The sequence below is a fragment of the Triticum aestivum genome, chromosome 4B (assembly GCF_018294505.1).
Source record: "Triticum aestivum cultivar Chinese Spring chromosome 4B, IWGSC CS RefSeq v2.1, whole genome shotgun sequence".
NCBI lineage: Eukaryota > Viridiplantae > Streptophyta > Magnoliopsida > Poales > Poaceae > Triticum > Triticum aestivum.
In genome coordinates, this window is record NC_057804.1 from 143,400,601 (window position 1) to 143,427,015 (window position 26,415).

A 26,415-nucleotide genomic window follows, 5' to 3' on the forward strand; every position below is an offset into this window, starting at 1 on the left:
ATATAGATGGAAGGAGGGAGTAGAAATTCACCCGAGGACACAAATGTGATTTTTCAACCAACTTTGGTGCACGGGAGCATGTGCTTGTAGTTCAAATTTGAATTATGCACATTAAATGACCAAAAACTCAATTAATGTGTAAATAAGGCCAAACGAAGCCGGAATAATTCCAAAATTTAACAGGGCACTCATGTAGTTCTATGTTGCCTTTGTAAATAAACTCAAGGGGGACAACGTATATCGTTTCGCACTCAAAGGTGGCACGTTCCCTCTCAGAACCACGAGCCTTCTTGAGAGAAGCTTCGGTTTGCAAGAAGCTTATACCAAAATCTGTTCCTATTCGGCCAATTTTTTTACCACAACATGGTAGTACCATGACATGACATCCATGCCAAGTTTCATGATTTTCAGACGTGTTTTGGATTTACAAGAATTTTAAAACCAAGTTTCTCAATGTTCTCGGCCGAGCCACGATGCCCAGATGTTTTAATTTTATTCTCATTTCTTGCATGGGACCTAGAAATTCACCCGAGGACACAAATGTGATTTTTCAACCAACTTTGGTGCACGAGAGCATGTGCTTGTAGTTCAAATTTGACTTATGCACATTAAATGACCAGAAACTCAATTAATGTATAAAAAACGACAAACGAACCCGGAATAATTCCAAAATTTAACAGGGCACTAATGTAGTTCTATGTTGCCTTTGTTAAGAAACTCAAGGGGGGGGGGCAGCGTATATCGTTTCACACTCAAAGGTGGCACGTTCCCTCTTAGAACCACGAGCTTCCAAATCGGCCCAATTTTTTACCACAACATGTTAGTGCCATGACATGACACCATGCCAAGTTTCATGATTTCCAGGCGAGTTTTGGATTTACATGAATTTAAAATCAAAGTTTCTCGATGTTCTCGGCCGAGTCATGACGCCCAGATGTTTGAATTTCATTCTCATTTCTTCCATGGGACCTAGAAATTCAACCAAGGACACACATGTGATTTTTCAACCCACTTTGGTGCACCGGAGCATGTGCATGCAATTCATATTTAGATTATGCACATTAAAAGTCCAGAAACTCAATTAATGTATAAAAAGGCCAAATGAACCCGAAATAATTCCAAAATTTAACAGGGCACTCATATAGTTCTATGTTGCCTCTGTAAATAAAATCAGGGGGAGGCAGCGTATATCGTTTCGCACACAAAGGTGACACGTTCCCTCTCGGAACCACGAGGCTTGTTGAGAGAATCTCCGGTTTTGCAAGAGGCTTATACCAAAACTTGTCCCAATTCAGCCAAAAATTATACGTATGAAAACAGGGTTTAGATTATCCCAAACATCTCGCTACCTAGACCAATAATGTACTATGATTTGAATTCAACATAAAATGGATACAAATATTTGAATTGGAGAGCGTATGGTACATGTAGTTCATAGTGAAATATGATTACTGCTATATGCATGTTTTTTGTTATCAAGATAATATTTAAATTATTGTATAACTTGACAACAATCGTATTCAAATAAGGAAAATTGATTCAAATTTAGTCCATATGGTAGACGACAATATATATGTTCACATGGTGGAGTAAAATGTTCATATATGATGGAAGATCAAAATGTACGACTACATCAATTATAAACCGCAAGGTCACCTAACGATATATTCGAATTCAACATAACGTGGATTCAAAAATTGAAATTCGAGATCATGGCATCTGTAATCATATAAAAAGGGACATTACTCTTTCTTTGGTGGGAATTGATTTGTTTTTTGTTGTTGTTGAGGGAAGTGCGAATCGATTTGGTACTGTGCAGGGTAATCTTGTTCTCCCGATTTTTTTTACATTTTTCTTGTAGTTTTTTCAATGGCATCTATAGCAATATAGTAAAAGGGGACATGACTCTCTTGTGTCTTGTATGAATTGTTTTTTTACACGTTAAGTTTGTTCTGCCGAACAAGGAATCCGCACCTTGTTATCCCGAAATTTTCAAGCTCGAGTATCTTTTGTCTCACCTGCTTTGAAACTCCCGCTTCTTCAACCCGCGCCGCGCCTTGTTATCCCGAAATTTGGACGCGCGCGAGAACTCCCTCCTCATCCGAAATCGCTCCCGCAGCCCAGACACGCGAAATCCCCCTTCTACCCCTCAGCCGGAAATGAAGCTCCACGTCGCGGTGTCAAAACCGGTGGGGGTACGCTGGTAACTTACCCTACATTTCGGACAAGCGCGTCCCTAAGCTTGGCTCCCCCCTCCCCCTTCGCCCCCCATTCGTACACCGAGGCCGCCAAAACCCGCGAAACCCCACGCTCCTCCGTCGGCCTCCCGACCGCCGCCCAGCCGGAGACTCTTCCCCGACTACGTCGTCCACCGCAACAGCTCGCCGTCCCTCATCCACCGCACCGGATGAGGATCCGTTGTCGATCTCGTCGTCCCGCCGGATCAGCCGCCCCGTCCTCCACCTCCAAGGAGCTGCCCCGACGTTCGCCTCGTCTATCGCGCCACCTCAATCCCCACAGCGCCGTCTTGACCTGCCCCACCGGAACCGCAGCACCCTCACCAATTCCTCCGATGAAGCCGAGGCCAACTCGGCGCCACCAAGGAGGTTCTGCACTCACCGCTGCATTTTATCTTTTATTCGATCTCACGGGGCTGCCGGTGCTCGATACCGAGCAGACATGGCGTGTCTCCATCGACGGCGCCGTCGCCGGCCACATCATCCACGGCGTCTCTCCCCCATGTCGTTGCTTCCTCGGCGGCGACTTCCACAACGGCACTAGCTGCAGCTGCTCCGGCTCTCGCTCGCGCTGCGGCTCTGTTCTTGCTGTCGGTCGCGCTGCTGCACTGCTCCTGCTTTCGTTCGTGCTGCTGCTCTGCTCTTGCTCTCGCTTGCGCTGCTGCTGCTGCACGACCTCCGGCAGCTACAGGAGTTGCTGCTTTAGCACTCGCTCGCGGTGCTACTGCACGACTTGCTCTCTGCTAGTGCGTTCCCTGCTCGAGCGTCTGCTGATTTAGATCACTGCTTCTCTGCTACTAGTGCTCGAACGCCCTAAACATCTATTGCAATGCTCTGTTACTAGTTCAATCAGTTTCGACAGTAAAATTCAGTTTCGACTGTGAAGTTCATTTTCTTCAGTTAAGTTCAGAGTGAACAGTACTTACAGCATCTGTCGGAGCGGCCGTGGCGCGGCTGATGCGTTTTACATCTAGCACTTTTTGGTGATGTATTTTACATCATCTATTGCAGATGATATTAGGGTCCCACTTCAGATTAACGTTGTCTGTCTTGTCATGCTTCAGCCTCGTCGCCGTACACCTTAGCGGAGCTGCTCCAACGACGGAACCGTCCATCACAGCGGAGCAGTACCCTCGGCGCCGTTTCCAGAGGCCTCGGATCTTCTTCCCCGCCTCCGACAGTCACACCAGCATCATCACCATCCTCCACGTCCAACCCAATGATGCTGAGGTCCACAAGGCTATGCCAAAGAGGTTGTACACTCGTCGCATCACTTTGTTTCTCCATTCCTCTGTTCTTCCAATTCATGTGAGCCAAACACCCAGGTTGACTGAAATCCTATGTTTCCAAATGCTCTGTTTTGCACGTGCATTCCTATCCTATTCCTGTGTTTTTCCTGTCCCTGCGTTTATAGAATCCTCCAATTCTAAGGAGCCCTTACAGATTTACTTCATTTTCAGATAGGCGTCAAAGAAAACTCTGTGTGTTATGTCCTGCTCCTGCCGTGCCGTCATCCACCCCACCTGAGGTGCACCATCGACAGAAGCGTTCACTGCAGCAGAGATCCCCCCTGCAGACTTCCTTTCGCCGCCTCAGATCATCTTCCCCGTTGCCGGCAGCCACGCCAACTGCATTACCATCATCGACTGAGCAGATGAACCTGAGGACTACACAGTTCCGGAAGAGAGGTCGCAGTCTTTCGTGTTTGCTTACGTTATACATCGGTTATTATTACCTGCTACTTTATCGTTCAATCTTGAGTTTTGAATTGCCCATGGGTCTCATATCGAGCCAGCAACGAATAGTATCTGTCTACTATCTGGTTCATCTGGGGTCTTCTATGTGGTTCATGTTGGGTGGGCAACAAACAATAGATGATCCATTGTCTATCTTTTTAAACTGAAGCTATAATCTACCTGCTATCATTAGTTTTGGATCCATCCACTCGTTTGCTACCATCAGTCTTGATTTTTGCATGCACCCCTTAGGCCTTACAAAATCTAACTATTTTTTTATTATGCATGTCAGATATTGTACACAATCGTACTGAACATGTAGAGAAAAAGAGAAGACCGTTGCGTGCGAATATAATGTCATGCAGACGCCGCTCCATGGTGGGCGAAGTGCCCCCCCCCTCCTGCATTTCCAGATTGTATTCCAGAGGAAGATAACTGTTCAGATGGAGATTCAGAAGGAGCCGACCACGCCTGTTTACCACCTGAGGTGTTTGCTCTAACCTGGCATGCTGATGTTGGTCATATCATGCATATGGCGCCTTGCATTGCTTACATTATACATCTTATATGTCATCAGCTTAGTTTAGATTTGCTTTGTGTGAATGCCACCTGTTTGGTTTCTATATCATACTCCCACCATTCCTAAATATTTGTCTTTTTAGAGATTTCAACAAGTGACTACATACGGAACAAAATGAGTGAATCTACACTCTAAAATATGTCTATATACATCCGTATGTGGTAGTCCATTTGAAATCTCTAAAAAGACAAATATTTAGGAACGGAGGGAGTATATGGGAATTATGCAATGCCATCTTCTTTAGCCAGGCATCATATACGTGAATCATGCAATGCCATCCTGTTTAGCCAGTCATCGTATATGTGAATTGTATCGTGCCATATTTTTTCCATAATGTATTCCATTTGTCAACAATGTTTATACATTCATCTACTCTTCCTGTGCATCAGCCATTTGAGTCGGTCATGGGAAAATCTGGAGTGAAAACAAGGTCTTCTGAGCAGTCAGTGCTACCTGTCGATGCAGATTTCTTGCTGGTTACAGATAGCTCCTCAGAGGAGGATTCAGAGAGAGATGACCAGTCGTATTCCCCCCCCCCCGAGGTGCATGCTCTAACTTGGCTGGGTTATATTGCTCATATCATGCATATGGTGTCTTGCATTGCCATGCCATCTGCTTAGATTAGACATGCTTTGTGTGAATGCCTCCTGTTTGCTTTCTATATCAGATATGTGAATTATGCAATGCCATGTTTTTCAGCCAGTTATCATATATGTGAATTATGCACCGCCATGGAGCCAGGCATCATATATGTGAATTATCTCATGCCATCTTTTTTTCATTACGTATTCCATTTGTCGACAATCTGTGTATATTGAACTACTCTTCATGTGTATCAGCCATTTGAGCCGGTTATGGAAAAATCTGGAGTGAAAACAAGGTCTTCAGAGCAGGCAATGGTACCTGTTGAAGCATATATCTCGATGGTTACAGGGAGCTCCTCAGAGGAGGATTCAGAGACAGATGACCAGTCCTATATCCCACCTGAGGTGTATGCTCTAAGTTGCAATGTTTATATTTCTCATATGATGCATATGGTGTCTTGCATTGCTTAGTTTAGACATCATATGCACAATATTGAATTCTATCTGCTTAGTTTAGAGATCATACATGCGAGTGCCAGCTGCTTAGTATATGAATCAATTATGTCAATTATATCATGCCATCCTGTATACTTAGACAACATGTATGTGAATTATTTCATCCCAACCTATTTTAGAAAGACATCATATAGTTTTGTCATGTCATCCTGTTTAGGTACTCATCATATGTTGAATTATGCCATTATATCCTGTTAAGTTATCCATCATATATCTGAAACTGTGTCATGCTATCCTGTTTAGTTAGGCATCATATATGTGAAATTGTGTCATGCTGTCCTGTTTGGTTAGACAACATATATGTGAATTACCACATCTGTCTATCATACAATGTCTGTACGTTCAATTTCTTTTCTTGTTTATCAGCCATTTGAATTGGAGGGGGTGATGGCAGTATCTAAGGGAGCAAAAACCCGTTCTTCACAAAAGACAGTGCTACCCGTCGATGCAGATAGAACCATGGTTGTACTGGCCCACAAACTAGCCCCACCACACATAATCGAGACTCTTCCAGATTGCACACTTACACCGTTGGGCAGAGAACCAGCTACAACCCATCTAACCGCAACCCCAGCGGATAGTAACCCACTTATAGTTGACAAAGCACCATGTCCACCACAGAGTACCCCCACACGAGCAGTTTGTAAAGCTACTGCAGTGCCCAAAGCACGAAGACCACCACAGCTAACCCAAACTCCACGTTTAAAGCAGAAGAGCAACTGTTCTCAGGTCAGATTCCGTAGCTATGGTCCATACTCCTTTGCTGTTGCATCACTGTATTTACTCATACCAACTACTTTCGAATTTGAAGGATCCAATTGAAACTCCAATGGCGCAACAGGTATGTTTTAAACCTATTTCTTTAACTGGATTGCTGTTCTAACTTCTTGCTCTATGTTGATTTCAGTTTAAGTTGTATAAACAGTTATGTTCTCATGTGATGCACATTACAAGTGCTGCCAATGCTGTGTAGTTTCTCACACTTATATTCTGTCTATGCTGCTGTGTCTTAAAAATATATGAGTTGAACTGTGTCTCTATCTTGATTAGGGAACATAAACTAGAATGATATGGACAATACAGTGACCATAGTACATAGATATATGTTTGTTTCATGCTGTTATCCTGTCCACCTTACTACTGAACCGGTTTACCAAAATGAGTTTCGTATACTACAAGCTAAACCTGTGATGTGTCTGCTTGTTTCTCTTGTAGTATGCAAACAGAATATTGGAGAAGAGCACCCCACTATGCAATGGTAGAGAAAGTAATGCAGATAAGGTTCAAGATAGTGAGACAACCCTGTTGGTCTCCAAGAAAGGTGATAAAAACGATCTTGTAGACAGTGAGAAAACCCCACAGTCCTGCGTTGATGTAGTGTTCGAGTTACTGGCCAGTACCGCTGGCACAAGCTCTTCGAACTCGCTGCCTGAATCACTTCGGCTTCTTCAGTCTCAGCTACAAGCTGAAAGGCATCAGTCAGCTGTGCTGCGGCAAGAAGCCGAAGGACTGAGGAAGTCCCTGCAGAATTCAGATGCGTACTTTCTTGTGCAACAGCAAGCGCTGGAGGATTTAAGCGCCAAACAAGAGAAAGTTAATAAGCTTGCTAAGCATCTTGCCAGCATTATGGGTACCCAGGATATTGTTTCTTGAACTCTTCTGAAGTGGTTTCAGTTCTGGACTTGTTTTGCTGCGGCGTTTATATGCTGCTTTGTTCCCTATATTTGCACTGGTGGCGAACTTTGATGCCCAGTGGATGTAATATGTGTAATAGCCGTGATAGCCTAGCATAAGTTGCTTGCTTATTTATTTCCTTGTTGTCTTGTTTATTTGTTTGCTTGTAGTCAGTGCAGTTCTTTTTCCGCGGTTTGCTAGTGGCTGCAATAACCTATTTTTTAAAACTAGGCCACAATAACCATGGGCTAATATTTACTGTAGTGACACTGGGCCTCCTACGGGCCGTAGAAACAGTGGGCCTTCTACGGGCCGTAGAAACAGTAGGCCTTCTACGGGCCGTAGAAACAATGGGCCTTCTACGGGCCGTAGAAACAATGGGCCTTCTACGGGCCGTATCATCAATGGGCCTTATACGGGCCGTATGATCGATTGGCCAAACATGGGCCAATAACAGGCCGCATTATGGCCGTAAACGGGCTAGAGTTGGAATCGTCCGTTCATGGGCCGACCATAACGGGCCATCGTTAATAGGCCGTATTTGATGACGCTATGAAAACGGCCCAACGTATTAACGGACCACAAACGGGCCGACTGTAACCACGGGCTGAATTTGGCCCACAAGCAGAAAATGACAGTAACGGGCCGTAAGTAAACGAATGCTGGAAATGAGCCCAAGAATAAATGGGCTCTGAGAAGGCCGAAAGATAACATGGGCTGGAAACGGCCCAACGGAATAACGGGCCGTTAATGGGTATAAAGTGATACACTGTTCATTACGGGCCAGTTTCACCACGGGCCGTTAATGGGTGTAAAGTGATACACTGTTCATTACGGGCCAGTTTCACCACGGGCCGTTAATAGGCCAAGAGTTACATAGGGCCTCATATGGGCCGAAAGACGTCATGGGCCATACATGGGCCAGAAGTGAAAACGGGCTGGAATCATATTGGATGGCCCAGATGACGCTACTGGGCCTAATTCGGATAGGGCGTAACGGGCCTTGGGTTAGCGGGCTGTAAATGGGCTATATGCGAACAGGCCGTTAACAGGCTTTCCATGGGCCGGCCCGCCACCTTTTGACCAAGTCAAACGGGCCGGCCTTTTCACAGGAATGGGCCTCTGTTGGGCCGTGCCACGTGTCGACGTATCATAGGCGCCTTCTGTCCAATGAGTGGATGACATCTGTCCCAACGATGAGCCGACACGTGTTTCCAGCCAATGATGATTTTACACGTGGAAAATCCCCATTGGTCGGGGCTGTTAACGGGTTATCGGATCCAAAACCCGACCCGATAGCTTAACGGCGTTCCGTTACGGTGGATGCCACGTGTCGGTCACCCTTGACGAAAGCACTTCTGTGACGCGCGATTTATCGTCATGGAAGTGGACACTTCCGTGATGATAATTTTGGTAATGTCATGGAACACTTCTACGACAGCACAGGTATGACTATCTTGATTCTGTCATAAAATCGTCATGGATGTACATGCATGACAAAAAACGCGACCTACTGTGACAAACACGTATCATCACGGAAGTGTATTTTTTTGTAGTGGTTGACTGCAGCGAGGGAGAGTGTGTCACTATCTCGTAGACGAAGCAGAAGCGTGTAACCGTGAGGTCGAGTCTTGCGATCAACCGATAGTATGAACCACCACCTCGCATGCAACGAGCCTGGGTCCTAAACCTAGAGAGCTGAGGGCGGGAGAGATCCATCATCACACGGCATTGTGATATAAGTTACCAGCGCAGGGCTTCGCCTAAGCACTACGATGATATGACCAAGGTGTGTAACTGTGGAGGGGGACACCGCACACAGCTAAAAGATCAACTTGTGTGTCTATGGGGTGCCCCATCCCCTGTATATAAAGGAGGAGAGGGGAGGCCGGCCGGCCCTCCTTAGCGCGCCCCAAGAGGGGAAACCCTACTAGGACTCCAAGTCCTAGTAGGTTTCCACCAAAGGAGAGAGGGGGAAGGAGGAGAGGAGAGGGAGAAGAAAGGAGGGCGCCGCCCCCACCCTTACTTGTCCTATTCGGACTCAAGGGGGAGGGGGCGCGCGGCCTGCCCCGGCCGCCCCTCTCTCTCTCCACTAAGGCCCATCGAGGCCCATTAGTTCCCCCAAGGGTTTCGATAACCCTCCGCCACTCCAGTTTTATCCGAAACTTCTCTGGAACACTTCCGGTGTCCGAATATAGTCATCCAATATATCAATCTTTATGTCTCGACCATTTCGAGACTCCTCGCCATGTCTGTGATCACATCCAGGACTTCGAACAACCTTTGGTACATCAAATCACATAAACTCATAATACCAATTGTCATCGAACGTTAAGCATGCGGACCCTACGGGTTCGAGAACTATGTAGACATGACCGAGACTCATATCCGGTCAATAACCAATAGCGGAACCTGGATGCTCATATTGGTTCCTACATATTCTATGAAGGTCTTTATCGATCAAACCGCATAACAACATACGTTGTTCCCTTTGTCTTCGGTATGTTACTTGCCCGAGATTCGATCGTCGGTATCATCATACCTAGTTTAGTCTCGTTACCGGCAAGTCTCTTTACTCGTTCCGTAATACTTCATCCCGCAACTAACTCATTAGTCACAATGCTTGAAAGGCTTATAGTGATGAGTATTACCGAGAGGGCCTAGAGATACCTCTCCGGAACAGGGAGTGACAAATCCTAATCTCGATCTATGACAACCCAACAAACACCTACTGAGGCACCTGTAGAGCACCTTTATAATCACCCTTTTATGTTGTGACGTTTGGTAGCACACAAAGTGTTCCTCCGGTATTCTGGAGTTGCATAATCTCATAGTCTGAGGAACTTGTACAAGTCATGAAGAAAGCAGTAGCAATGAAACTATAACGATCATAATGCTAAGCTAACGGATGGGTCATGTCCATCACATCATTCTCCTAATGATGTGACCCCATTCATCAAATGACAACACATGTCTATGGTTGGGAAACATAACCATCTTTGATTAATGAGCTAGTCAAGTAGAGGCATACTAGGGACAATATGTTTTGTCTATGTATTCACACATGTACTAAGTTTCTGGTTAATATCATGAAATAAGGAAATAAATAATAACTTTATTATTGCATCTAGGGCATATTTCCTTCATCCAGATGCTCAACCACCCGAGGGGGAAACTTGATGGTGCACATAGCATAGATGAGCATAGAGGTGATCGCCGAGTTGACCAACGTGAGTTTTGCTCCGGTTGACATCAAGGACAAGGCCGTGGACATTTTCCTCTCAACACCGTGAACCAACGGCATAAGATTAAGCACAAATGGCCTAGTGGTCCCCATAGGCAGACCAAGGTAAGTAAAAGGCATGGCGCCTACTTTGCAGCCAAAGATTCGAGCTATCTCATATGTTTTCTCTGGGGACATATTGATCGGGATGAGTGTGGACTTGTCAAAGTTAATTTTGAGCCCTACTAAATCAGCATAGTCCACAAGAATAGAGTTATCTGCATACTGAACCACCGGGTAATCAGTCACATTGGGTGAAGGGAAGGGCAAGTGGATTAACTGTCGTGAGAATGCATCATTGATGGCCGCTTGCAACAAGTCTGCAGCAAGCACAAAGATCATGGGCGACAGTGGATCACCTTGATGCACTCCACATTTGCATTTGAATTTTCTGCCGGGGCAACCATTTAAAAGAACAGAAGAAACACCCGAACCAAAGATTGAGTTCATTGCTACCTCTTGAGCATGTGTTGGTTTTCCCTTGAAGAGGAAAGGGTGATGCAGCAAAGTAGCATAAGTATTTCCCTTAGTTTTTGAGAACCAAGGTATCAATCCAGTAGGAGGTTACACACAAGTCGCCTTATACCTGCACAAACAAATAAGAACCTTGCAACCAACCCAATAAAGGGGTTGTCAATCCCTTCACGGCCACTTGCAAAAGTTAGATCTGATAGAGATAATAAGATAAATATTTTGGTATTTTTGTTGTATAGATTGAAAAGTAAAGATTGCAAAATAGTAAACGAGATGCAATGTAAATAAAAGAGATATAATATGATGGAATAGAGACCCAAGGGCCATAGGTTTCACTAGTGGCTTCTCTCAAGATAGCATATCTTACGGTGGATGAACAAATTACTGTCGAGCAATTGATAGAAAAGCGCGTAGTTATGAGAATATCTAGGCATGATCATGTATATAGGCATCACGTCCGTGACAAGTAGATTGAAATGATTCTGCATCTACTACTATTACTCCACACATTAACCTCTATCCAGCATGCATCTAGAGTACTAAGTTCATAAGAATAGAGTAACACATTAAGCAAGATGACATGATGTAGAGGGATAAACTCAAGCAATGTGATACAAACCCCATCTTTTTATCCTTGATGGAAACAATACAATACGTGCCTTGCTGCCCCTGCTGTCACTTGGAAAGGACACTGCAAGATTGAACCCAAAGCTAAGCACTTCTCCCATTGCAAGAAATATCAATCTAGTAGGCCAAACCAAACTGATAATTCGAAGAGACTTGCAAAGATATCAAATCATACATATAAGTATTTAGAGAAGAATCAAATATTGTTCATAGATAATCTTGATCATCAACCCACAATTCATCGGATCTCGACAAACACACCACAAAAAGTATTACATCGAATAGATATCCAAGAAGATCGAGGAGAATTTTGTATTGAGAATCAAAGAGAGAGAAGAAGCCATCTAGCTAATAACTATGGGCCCGAAGGTCTATGGTAAACTACTCACACATCATCGGAGAGGCTATGGTATTGATGTAGAAGCCCTCCTTAATCGATTCCCCCTCCGGCAGAGCGCCGGAAAAGGCCCCAAGATGGGATCTCACGTGTACAGAAGGTTGCGGCGGTGGAAATAGGGTTTCGTTGTTCTCCTGGATGTTTTCGGGGTATATGAGTATATATAGGCGAAAGAAGTAGGTCGGTGGAGCCACGAGGGGCCCACGAGGGTGGGGGGCGCGCCTACCCCCCTGGGTGCACCCTCCTACCTCGTGGCCGCCTCGTTCCTTCCTTGACGTCCACTCCAAGTCTCCTGGATTGCGTTTGTTCCAAAAATGACTCTCCCGAAGGTTTCATTCTGTTTGGACTCCGTTTGATATTCCTTTTCTGGGAAACACTGAAATAGGCAAAAAACAACAATTGCACTAGGCCTCCGGTTAATAGGTTAGTCCCAAAAATAATATAAAAGTGCATAATAAAGCCCATTAAACATCCAAAACAGATAATATAATAGCATGGAACAATCAAAAATTATAGATATGTTGGAGACGTATCAAGCATCCCCAAGCTTAATTCATGCTCGTCCTCGAGTAGGTAAATGATAAAAACAATTTTTTTGATGTGGAATGCTACCTAACATAATTTTCAATGTAATTCTCTTTATTGTGGCATGAATGTTCAGATCCAAAAGATTCAAGATAAAGTTTAATATTGACATAAAAATAGTAATACTTCAAGCATGCTAACCAAGCAGTTTATGTCTTATCAAAATAACATAGTGCTACGTCTTGAGCTTGCGTTGGTTTTCCCCGAAGAGGAGAGGATGATGCATCAGAGTAGTGTAAGTATTTCCCTCAGTTTTTAAGAACCAAGGTATCAATCCAGTAGGAGACCACGCGCAAGTCCCTTGTACCTACACAAAGCAAATAACTCCTCGCAACCAACGCGAATAGGGGTTGTCAATCCCTTCACAGTCACTTACGAGAGTGAGATCTGATAGAGATGATAGATAATATTTTTGGTATTTTTGATATAAAGATGTAAGGTAAAATAAAAGGCAAAGTAAAGAGCAAAGCAATAATAAAGCGTAGGAAGATTAATATGATGAAAAGAGACCCGGGGGCCATAGATTTCACTAGTGGCTTCTCTCAAGAGCATAAGTATTTTACGGTGGGTGAACGAATTACTGTTGAGCAATTGACAAAATTGAGCATAGTTTTGAGAATATCTAGGTATGATCATGTATATAGGCATCACGTCCGAGACAAGTAGATCGACTCCTGCCTGCATCTACTACTATTACTCCACTCATCGACCGCTATCCATCATGCATCTAGAGTATTAAGTTAATGAAAACAGAGTAACGCCTTAAGCAAGATGACATGATGTAGAGGAATAAATTCATGCAATATGATAAATACCCCATCTTGTTATCCTCGATGGCAACAATACAATACGTGCCTTGCAACCCCTTCTGCCACTGGGTAAGGACACCGCAAGATTGAACCCAAAGCTAAACACTTCTCCCATTGTAAGAACTACCAATCTAGTTGGCCAAACCAAAAGGATAATTTGAAGAGACTTGCAAAGATAACTCAATCATACATAAAAGAATTCAGAAAAGATTCAAATATTGCTCATAGATAATCTTGATCATAAACCCATAATTCATTGGTCTCAACAAACACACTGCAAAAAGAAGATTACATCGAATAGATCTCCACGAGAGAGGGGGAGAACATTGTATTGAGATCCAAAAAGAGAGAAGAAGCCATCTAGCTACTAATGGACCCAAAGGTCTGAAATAAACTACTCACACTTCATTGGAGAGGCTATGATGATGATGTAGAAGCCCTCCATGGTAGAATCCCCTTCCGGCGGAGCTACGGAACAGGCCCCAAGATGGGATCTCATGGGTACAGAAAGTTGCGGCGGTGGAATTTGGTTTTTGGCTCCGATTCTGATCTGTCGGGGGTACGTGGGTATATATGGGAGGAAGAAGTACGTCGGTGGAGCAATAGGGGGCCCACGAGGGTGGAGGGCGCGCCTGGGGGGGGGGGAGGGAGCGCCCCCCTACCTCGTGCCTTCCATGTTGGTTGCTTGACGTAGGGTCCAAGTCTCCTGGATCATGTTCGGTGAGAAAATCACGTTCCCAAAGGTTTCATTCCGTTTGGACTCCGTTTGATATTCCATTTCTTCGAAACACTGAAATAGGCAAAAAACAACAATTCTGGGTTGGGCCTCCGGTTAATAGGTTAGTCCCAAAAGTAATATAAAAGTGGAAAATAAAGCCGAATATAGTCCAAAACAATAGATAATATAGCATGGAGCAATCAAAAATTATAGATACGTTGGAGACGTATCACATAGCCAAAGAAAGCTTATCCCTACAAAATCATATAGTTTGGCAATGCTTCATTTTCGTCACACAAAATGCTCCCATCATGCACAACCCCGGTTTCAGCCAAGCAATTGGTTCATACTTTTTAACGCGCTTCAGCCTTTTCAACCCTCACGCAATACATGAGCGTAAGCCATGGACATAGAACTATGGGTGGAGTAGAGTATGATGATAGGGATTATGTGAGAAAACAAGAAAGAAGAAAGTCTCACATTGACGCGGCTAATCAACGGGCTATGGAGATGCCCATCAGTTGATGTCAATACGAGGAGTAGGGATTGCCATGCAATGAATGCACTAGAGCTATAAATGTATGAAAGCTCATAAAAAAGAAACTAAGTGGGTGTGCATCCAACTTGCCTCCTCACGAAGACCTAGGGCATTTGAGGAAGCCCATCATTGGAATATACAAGCCAAGTTCTATAATGAAAAATTCCCACTAGTATATGCAAGTGACAAAATAAGAAACTCTCTATCATGAAGATCATGGTGCTATTTTGAAGCACAAGTGTGGAAAAAGGATAGTAACATTGTCCCTTCTCTCTTTTTCTCTCATTTTTTTATTTGGGCTTCTTTGGCCTCTTTTTTTTCTTTTTTTTGTCCAGAGTCTCATCCCGACTTGTGGGGGAATCATAGTCTCCATCATCCTTTCCTCCCATGGGACAATGCTCTAATAATGGAAATCATCACACTTCTATTTATTTACAACTCAAGAATTACAACTCAATACTTAGGACAAAATATGACTCTATGTGAATGCCTCTGGCGGTGTACCGGGATATGCAATGAATCAAGAGCAACATGTGTGAAAGAAATATAAAGGTGGCTTTGCCACAAATATGATGTCAACTACAAGATCATGCAAAGCAATATGACAATGATGGAGCGTGTCATAATAAACGGAACAGTGGAAGCATGGCAATATATCTCGGAATGGTTATCGACATGCCATAATAGGTAGGTATGGTGGCTGTTTTGAGGAAGATATAAGGAGATTTATGTGTGATAGAGCGCACCGTATCACGGGGTTTGGATGCACCGGCGAAGTTTGCACCAACTCTCAAGGTGAGAAAGGGAAATGCACGGTACCGTAGAGGCTAGCAAATAGCGGAAGGGTAAGAGTGCGTATAATCCATGGACTCACATTAGTCATAAAGAACTCATATACTTATTGCAAAAGTTTATTAGCCCTTGAAGCAAAGTACTACTATGCATGCTCCTAGGGGAAGGGTTGGTAGGAGTTAACCATCTCGCAATCCCGACCTCCACTCATAAGGAAGGCAATCAAAGAACACCCCATGCTTCAAATTTGTCACACAACGTTCACCATACGTGCATGCTACGAGACTTGCCAACTTTAACACAAGTATTTATCAATTTCATAATTACCCAACTAGCATGACTCTAACATTACCACCTTTATGTCTTAAAACAATTATCAAGTATCAAATTTAGCATAGTGTTTAATGCACTCCATATGAAAGTTTTTATTTTACCCAACTTGGTTGCCCATCATATTAGGGCTAATTTTATAACCAAAGCAAATTACCATGCAATTCTAAAATACTCTCAAAATAATATAAGTGAAGCATGAGAGATCAATAATTTCTACAAAATAAAACCACCACCATGCTCTAAAAAGGTATAAGTGAAGCACTAGAGCAAAATTATCTAGCTCAAAAGATATAAGTGAAGCACATAGAGAATTCTAATAAATTCCGATTCATGTGTGTCTCTCCAAAAGGTGTGTACAGAAAGGATGATTGTGATAAACTAAAAAGCAAAGACTCAAATCATACAAGACGCTCCAAGCAAAACACATATCATGTGGTGAATAAAAATATAGCCTCAAGTAAAGTTACCGATAGACGAAGACAAAAGAGGGGATGTCTTCCAGGGCATCCCCAAGCTTAGGCTTTTGGCTGTCCTTGAATTTTACCTTGGGGTGACTTGGGCATCCCCAAGCTTAGGCTCTTGCCACTCCTTATTCCAAAATCCATCAAATCTTTACCCAAAACTTAAAAACTTCACAACACAAAACTCAACAGAAAATATCATGAGCTCCGTTAGTGCAAGAAAACAAACCACCACTTTAAGGTACTGTAATGAACTCATTATTTATTTATATTGGTGTTAAAACTACTGTATTCCAACTTCTCTATGGTTCATACCCCCCGATACTAGCCATAGATTCATCAAAATAAGCAAACAACACACGAAAAACAGAATCTGTCAAAAACAGAACAGTCTGTAGCAATCTGTAACTCTAGAATACTTCTGTAACCCCAAAAATTCTACCAAATTAGGAAGTCCTAGGTAATTTGTTTATTAATATTCTTCAAGAAGAATCAACTGAAAAGAACGTTTTTGTGATTTATTAAAACTAATCTCGTGCGTGCAAAAGTTTCTGTTTTTCAGCAAGATCAAATTAACTATCACCGTAGGTTATCCTAAAGGTTTTACTTGGCACAAACACTAATTAAAACACAAAACCACATCTAACCAGAGGCTAGATGAATTATTTATTAATAAATAGGAACAAAAATTAAAGAACAAAAATAAAATTGGGTTGCCTCCCAACAAGCGCTATCGTTTAACGCCCCTAGCTAGGCATAAAAACAAGAATAGATCTAGGTATTACCATCTTTGGTATTCAATTCATAAGTGTCTCTCATAATAGATTAATAAGGTAATTTAATTTTCTTCCTAGGAAAGTGCTCCATGCCTTTCCTTAATGGAAATTGGAATCTAATATTTCCTTCTTTCATATCAATAATTGCACCAATCAATCTAAGGAAAGGTCTACCAAGAATAATAGGACATGAAGGATTACAATCTATATCAAGGACAATCAAATCTATGGGCACATAACTCCTATTTGCAACAATAAGAACATCATTAATCCTTCCCATGGGTTTCTTAATGGTGGAATCCGCAAGATGCAAATTTAAAGAACAATCATCGAATTCATGGAAACCTAGCATATCACACAAAGTTCTAGGAATCAAGGAAACACTAGCACCCAAATCACACAAAGCATATCATTCATGATTTTTAATCTTAATTTTAATAGTAGGTTCCCACTCGTCATAAATTTTTATAGGGATAGAAACTTCTAATTCAAGTTTTTCTTCATAAGATTGCGTTAAAGCATCAAGGATATGTTTGGTAAAAGCTTTATTTTGACTATAAGCATGAGGAGAATTTAGCAGGGATTGCAACAAGGAAATACAATCTATCAAAGATCAATTATCATAATTAAATTCCTTGAAATCGAAAATAGTGGGTTCATTGCTATGTAAAGTTTTGACCTCTTCAATCCCACTTTTACCAATTTTTGCATCAAGATCTAAAAACTCCGAATCATTGGCACGCCTTTTAGCTAAAGTTGACTCATCTCTAGTCCCATCTTTATAAAGATTCATATTGGAAAACAAAGATCTAATAGGAGACACATCAATCACTTTCAGATCTTCATCCTTATTATCATGAAAACTAGAAGAACACGCTTTCACAAAGCAATCCTTTTTAGCACGCATCCTAGCGGTTCTTTCTTTGCACTCATCAATGGAAATTCTCATGGCTTTGAGAGACTCATCGATATCATGCTTAGGTGGAATAGATCTAAGTTTCAAAGAATCAACTTCAAGAGAAGTTATATCCACGTTCCTAGCCAACTCATCAATCTTAGGCAATTTTTCTTCAAGAAAATCATTGAAATTCTTTTGCGAAATCATAAATTCTTTAACACTAGTCTCAAAATCAGAGGGAATCATATTAAAATTCCATAAGAGTTGTTGTAGGAATTACCATAATTATTAGAGGAATTACTAGGGAACGACCTAGAATTAAAGTTTCCTCTATACGCGTTGTTACCAAAATTGTTCCTACCAACAAAATTCACATCCATAGATTCAATCAAAGTGGATAAGGGCATATCATTAGGATCAGAATAAACACTCTCATTAGCAAACAATTTCATAAGTTCATCCATCTTTCCACTCAAAACATTAATCTCTTTAATTGCATGAACCTTTTTACTAGTAGATCTTTCGGTGTGCCATTGAGAATAATTAACCATAATATTATCTAGGAGTTTAGTAGCTTCTCCTAAAGTGATTTCCATAAAAGTGCCTCCCGCGGCCGAATCTAAAAGATTTCTAGAAGCAAAATTCAATCCGGCATAAATTTTTTGTATAATCATCCATAAATTTAAACCATGTGTAGGGTAATTACGTATCATTAGTTTCATCCTCTCTCAAGCTTGTGCAACATGCTCATGATCAAGTTTCTTAAAATTCATAATATCATTTATAAGAGAGATGATCTTAGCGGGAGGAAAATACTTAGAGATAAAAGCATCTTTGCACTTATTCCATGAATCAATACTATTTTTAGGCAAAGAAAAGAACCAGTTTTAGCACGATCTCTAAGCGAAAACGAAAATAACTTCAATTTAACAATATCATTATCCACATCTTCTTTTGCATATCACACAAGTCAACAAAGTTGTTTAGATGTGTAGCGGCATCTTCACTAAGAAGGCCAGAAAATTGATCTTTCATGAAAAGATTCAATAAAGCAGCATTAATTTCACAAGATTCAGCATCGGTAATAGGAGCAATCGGAGTTCTAAGAAAATCATTGTTGTTGGTATTGGAAAAATCACACAATTTAGTATTGTCTTGAGGCATAGCGACAAACAATCCAACACATAAGCACAAAAGAAGCAAGCAAAAAGAGACGAACAGAAAAAGGGCGAATAAAACGGCAAGGGTGAAGTGGGGGAGAGGAAAACGAGAGGCAAATGACAAATAATGTAATGTGAGGGATAAGAGTTTGTGATGGGTACTTGGTATGTCTTGACTTGAGCGTAGATCTTTCCGGCAATGATGCTAGAAATCGGTGAGTTGTCGAGAGATCAAATCTTGACTTGACTTGGCATAAGCCTCCCCGGCAACGGCGCCAGAAATCCTTCTTGCTACCTCTTGAGCATGCGTTGGTTTTCCCTTGAAGAGGAAACGGTGATGCAGCAAAGTAGCATAAGTATTTCCCTCAGTTTTTGAGAACCAAGGTATCAATCCAGTAGGAGGTTACATGCAAGTCACCTTGTACCTGCACAAACAAATAAGAACCTTGCAACAAACCCAATAAAGGGGTTGTCAATCCCTTCACGCCCACTTGCAAAAGTGAGATCTGATAGAGATAATAAGATAAATATTTTTGGTATTTTTGTTGTATAGATTGAAAAGTAAAGATTGCAAAATAGTAAACGAGATGCAATGTAAATAAAAGAGATATAATATGATGGAAGGGAGACCCGGGGGACCATAGGTTTCACTAGTGGCTTCTCTCAATATAGCATATCTTATGGTGGGTGAACAAATTACTGTCGAGTAATTGATAGAAAAGCACATAGTTATGAAATTTCTAGGCATGATCATGTAAATAGGCATCATGTCTGTGACAAGTAGATCGAAACAATTCTGCATCTACTACTATTACTCCACACATTGACCGCTATCCAGCATGCATCTAGAGTATTAAGTTCATAAGAACAGAGTAACACATTAAGCAAGATGACATGATGTAGAGGGATAAACTCAAGCATTGTGATATAAACCCCATCTTTCTATCCTCGATGGCAACAATACAATATGTGCCTTGTTGCCCCTGCTGTCACTGGGAAAGGACACCGCAAGATTGAACCCAAAGCTAAGTACTTCTCCCATTGCAAGAAAGATCAATCTAGTAGGCCAAACCAAACTGATAATTCGAAGAGACTTGCAAAGATATCAAATCATACATATAAGAATTCAGAGAAGAATCAAATATTGCTCATAGATAATCTTGATCAAAAACCCACAATTCATCGGATCTCGACAAACACACCGCAAAAACTATTACATCGAATAGATCTCCAAGAAGACTGAGGAGAACTTTGTATTGAGAATCAAAGAGAGAGAAGAAGCCATCTAGCTAATAACTATGGACCCGAAGGTCTGTGGTAAACTACTCACACATCATCGGAGAGGCTATGGTGTTGATGTAGAAGCCCTTTGTGGTCGATTCCCCCTCCGGCGGAGCGCCGGAAAAGGCCCCAAGATGGGATCTCACGGGCACAGAAGGTTGTGGCGGTGGAACTAGGGTTTCGTGGTGCTCCTGAATGTTTTCGGGGTATATGAGTATATATAGGCGAAAGAAGTAGGTCAGTGGAGCCACGAGGGGCCCACGAGGGTGGGGGTGCGCCTACCCCCTGGGCGCGCCCTCCTACCTCGTGGCCACCTCATTGCTTCCTTGATGTCCATTCCAAGTCTCCTGGATTGCGTTTGTTCCAAAAACGACTCTCCCGAAGGTTTCATTCCGTTTGGACTCCGTTTGATATTCCTTTTCTGTGAAACACTGAAATACACAAAAAACAACAATTTGCACTGGGCCTTCAGGTCTTAGTCCCAAAAATAATATAAAAGTGCATAATAAATCCCATTAGACATCCAAAACAGATAATATAATATCATGGAACAATCAAAAATTATAGATATGTTGGAGATGTATCATTCATCCACCCTAGCCATTTCTCATCAAACCCCATGTGCTTCATCATATTCATCATTGGCTCGTGCTCAATTGTATAAAAAGCTTTGGAAAAATCCATTTTTAACAGGGCCACCTCTCGCGAAGATGTTTGGCATTGGTGTATGAACTTGAAGGTCCAGGCCAAGCAGTCCTGAATCGTTCTCCCTTTGAGGAAGTCATATTTGTTTTTGTGCATAATCTATAAGGTTAGCTTCTGCAAACGATTAGCAAGAAACTTGGTGACAATTTTGAGACAACAATTAAGCAGTGTGATCGGCCTATAGTCATTAGCAGATTCAGGCAAGGCTATCTTCGGGATTAGAGTGATATATCCCTCATTGATGCTAGCAATGCCAAGTCTGCCTTCATAATAAGTCAGTTGCCGGGAAGAAGCCAAAGAATGGACCCAAGCCTGAGATTGAGTGCTTTTATTGCAAGAGAAATGGTCACTGGAAGCGGAACTGCCCCAAGTACTTGGCAGATAAGAAGGCCGGCAACGCCAAAGGTATATATGATATATATGTTATTGATGTGTACTTTACCAGCGCTCGTAGTAGCTCCTGGGTATTTGATACCGGTGCGGTGCTCACATTTGTAACTCAAAATAGGAGCTACGGAATAAGCGGAGTCTGGCGAAGGACGAGGTGACGATGCGTGTCGGGAATGGTTCCAAGGTCGATGTGATCGTCGTCGGCACGCTACCTCTACATCTACCTTCGTGATTAGTTTTAAACCTCAATAATTGTTATTTAGTACCAGCTTTGAGCATGCACATTATATCTGGATCTCGTTTGATGCGAGGCGGCTACTCATTTAAATCCGAGAATAATGGTTGTTCTATTTATATGAGAGATATGTTTGATGGTCATGCCCCGCTGGTCAATGGTTTATTTTTATTGAATCTCGAACGTGATGTTACACATATTCATAGTGTGAATGCCAGAAGATGTAAGGTTGATAATGATAGTCCCACATACTTGTGGCACTGCTGCTTTGGTCACATTGGTGTCAAATGCATGAAGAAACTCCATGGAGATGGAATTTTGGAGTATCTTGATTATGAATCATTTGACACGTGCGAACCATGCCTCATGGGCAAAATGACCAAGACTCCGTTCTCCGGAACAATGGAGCGAGCAACCAACTTGTTGGAAATAATTCATACTAATGTATGCGGTCCAATGAGCATTGAGGCTCGTGGTGGCTATCGTTATGTTCTCACCCGCACTGATGACTTAAGTAGATATGGGTATGTCTACTTAATGAAACACAAGTCTGAGACATTTGAAAAGTTCAAGGAATTTTAGAGAGAGGCAGAGAATCAACGTGACAGGAAAATAAAGTTCTTACAATCAGATCATGGAGGAGAATATTTGAGTCACGAGTTTGGCACACACTTAAGGAAATGTGGAATTGTTTCAGAACTCACGCCACCTGGAACACCTCAGCGAAATGGTGTGTCTGAATGTCGTAATCACACTCTATTGGATATGGTGCGATCTATGATGTCTCTTACCGATATACCGCTATCGTTTTGGGGTTATGCTTTAGAGACCACCGCATTCACTTTAAATAGGGTACCGTCTAAATCCGTTGAGACGACACCGTATGAATTATGGTTTGGGAAGAAACCTAAGCTATCGTTTTTGAAAGTTTGGGGATGCGATGCTTATGTCAGAAAACTTCAACCTGAAAAGCTCAAACCCAAATTGGAAAAGTGCGTCTTCATAGGATACCCTAAGGAAACTATTGGGTATACCTTCTACCTCAGATACGAAGGCAAGATCTTTGTTGCCAAGAATGGATCCTTTCTGGAGAAAGAGTTTCTCTCGAAAGAAGTAAGTGGGAGGAAAGTAGAACTTGATGAGGTACCCCCTCTTGAACCGGAAAGTAGCGCAGCTTAGGAAGATGTTTCTGTGGTGCCTGCACCGACTAGAGAGGAAGTTAATGATGATGGTCATGAAACTTCGGATCAAGTTGCTACTGAACTTCATAGGTCCACGAGGACACGTTCCGCACCAGAGTGGTACGTCAACCCTGTCCTGGAAATCATGTTGTTAGACAACGGTGAACCTTCGAACTATGAAGAAGCGATGGCGGGCACGGATTCCAACAAATGGCTTGAAGCCATGAAATCTAAGATAGGATCCATGTATGAGCACAAAGTATGGACTTTGGTGGACTTGCTCGATGATCGGCGAGCCATAGAAAATAAGTGGATCTTTAAGAAGAAGACTAACATGGATGGTAATGTGACCGTCTATTAGGCTCGGCTTGTCGCTAAGGGTTATTGACAAGTTCAAGGAGTTGACTACGATGAGACCTTCTCACCCGTAGAGAAGCTGAAGTCTGTCCAAATCATGTTAGCAATTGCCGCATTCCACGATTATGAGATCTGACAAATGGACGTCAAAATTGCATTCCTTAACGGTTTCCTTAAGGAAGAATTATATATGATACGGCCAGAAGGTTTTGTCGATCCTAAGAATGCTGACAAGGTATGCAAGCTCCAGTGCTCCATCTATGGGCTGGTGCAAGCATCTCGGAGTTGGAACATTCGCTTTGATGAAATGATCAAAGCGTTTAGGTTTATACAGATTTATGGAGAATCCTATATTTACAAGAAAGTGAGTGGGAGCTCTGTAGCTTTTCTCATATTATATGTGGATGACATACTATTGATGGGAAATGATATAGAAATTTTGTAAAGCATAAAGGCCTACTTGAATAAGTGTTTTTCTATGAAGGAACTTGGAGAAGTTGCTTACATATTAGGCATCAAGATCTGTAGAGATAGATCGAGATGCCTCATTGGTGTTTCACGAAGCACATACCTTGACAAGATATTGAAGAAGTTTAATATGGATCAGACCAAGAAGGGTTTTTTGCTTATTGCAAGGTGTGAGATTGAGCACATCTCAACGCCCGACCTCAGCAGCAGAAAGAGAAAAGATGAGTGTCATCCCCTATGCCTCGGCCGTAGGCTCTATTATGTATGACATGCTGTGTACCAGACCTGATGTGAACCATGCCATAAGTTTGGTAGGGAGGTACCAAAGTGATCCCGGTATGGAACACTGGACAATGGTCAAGAATATCCTGAAGTACCTGAAAAGGGCTCAGGATATGTTTCTCGTTTATGGAGGTGCCGAAGAGCTCGTCGTAAAGGGTTACGTCGACGCTAGTTTTGACACAGATCTAGATGACTCCAAGTCACAAACCTGATACGTGTATATTTTGAATGGTGGAGTAGTCAGCTAGTGCAGTTCCAAGCAAAGCGTCGTGGCGGGATCTACATGTGAAGCGGAGTACATAGCTGCTTCGGAAGCAGTCAGGAAGGAGTCTGGATGAAGGAGTTTATCACCGACCTAGGAGTGATTCCCAATGCGTCGGTCCCGATGACTCTCTTCTGTGAGAACACTGGAGCTATTGCCATTGCTAGGGAGCCCAGGTTTCACAAGAAGACCAAGCACATCAAGCGTCGCTTCAACTCCATTCGTGAATATATTCAAGATGGAGACATAGATATTTGTATAAAGTACATATGTATTTGAATGTCGTTGATCCGTTGACTAAAACTCTTCCACGAGCAAAACATGATCAGCACCAGAACTCTTTGGGTGTTTGATTCATCACAATGTAACTAGATTATTGACACTAGTGAAAGTGGGAGACTGTTGGAAATATGCCCTAGAGGCAATAATAAAATGGTTATTATTATATTTCCTTGTTCATGATAATTGTCTATTGTTCATGCTATAATTGTATTAACCGGAAACCATAATACATGTGTGAATACATAGACCATAACATGTCCTTAGTGAGCCTCTAGTTGACTAGTTCGTTGATTAAGAGATAGTTATGGTTTCCTGACCATGGACATTGGATGTCATTGATAACGAGATCACATCGTTAGGAGAGTGATGTGATGGACAAGATCCAATCCTAAGCATAGCACAAGATCCTGTAGTTCGTTTGCTAGAGCTTTTCTAATGTAAGTATCTTTCCTTAGACCATGAGATTGTGCAACTCCCGGATGCCGTAGGAATGCTTTGGGTGTATCAAACGTCACAACGTAACTGGGTGACTGATAACCCACAAGTATAGGGGATCACAACAGTTTTTGATGGTAGAGTATTCAACCCAAATTTATTGATTCGACACAAGGGAAGCCGAAGAATATTCTCAAGTATTAGCAGTTGAGTTGTCAATTCAACCACACCTGGATAAATTAGTATCTGCAACAAAGTCTTTAGTAGCAAAGTAGTATGGAAGTAAGGGTAACAGTGGCAAAAGTAACAGTAGCAGTTTTGTAGTGATTGTAACAGTGGCAACGGTAAAGTAACTAAGCAAAGAGCAATATGTGAAAAGCTCGTAGGCATTGGATTAGTGATGGATAATTATGCCGGATGTGATTCCTCATGTAATAGTTATAACATAGGGTGAGACAAAACTAGCTCCAGTTCATCAATGTAATGTAGGCATGTAATATAGTCATACATGATTATGGAAAAGAACTTGCATGACATCTTTTGTCCTACCCTCCCGTGGCAGTGGGGTCCTATTCGAAACTAAGGGATATTAAGGCCTCCTTTTAATAGAGTACCGTACCAAAGCATTAACACTTAGTGAAACATGAACTCCTCAAACTATGGTCATCACCGGTAAGTATCCCGATTATCGTCACTTCGGGGTTAACGAATCATAACACATAATAGGTGACTATAGACTTGCAAGATAGGATCAAGAACTCACATATATTCATGAAAACATAATAGGTTCAGATCTGAAATCATGGCACTCGGGACCTAGTGACAAGCATTAAGCATAGCAAAGTCATAGCAACATCAATCTCAGAACAGAGTAGATATTAGGGATCAAACCCTAACAAGACTAACTCGATTACTGGTAAATCTCATCCAACCCATCACCGTCCAGCAAGCCTACGATGGAATTACTCACACACGGCGGTGAGCATCTTGAAATTGGTGATGGAGGATGGTTGATGATGACGACAGCGACGGATCCCCTCTCCGAAGCCCCGAAGGGACTCCAGATCATCCCTCCCGAGAGAGTTTAGGGCTTGGCGGCGGCTCTGTATCGTAAAACACGATGAATCCTTCTCTCTGATTTTTTTTCTCTGCGAACGTGAATATATGGAGTTGGAGTTGAGGTCGGTGGAGCTTCAGGGGGCCCACGAGGCAGGGGGCATGCCCTGGGGGGGGGGGGCGCCCCCACCCTCGTGGACAGGGTGTGGGCCCCCTGATGTTGATTCTTTTGCCAATATTGTTTATTAATTCCAAAAAGTTGCTCCGTGGATTTTCAGGTCATTCCGAGAACTTTTATTTCAG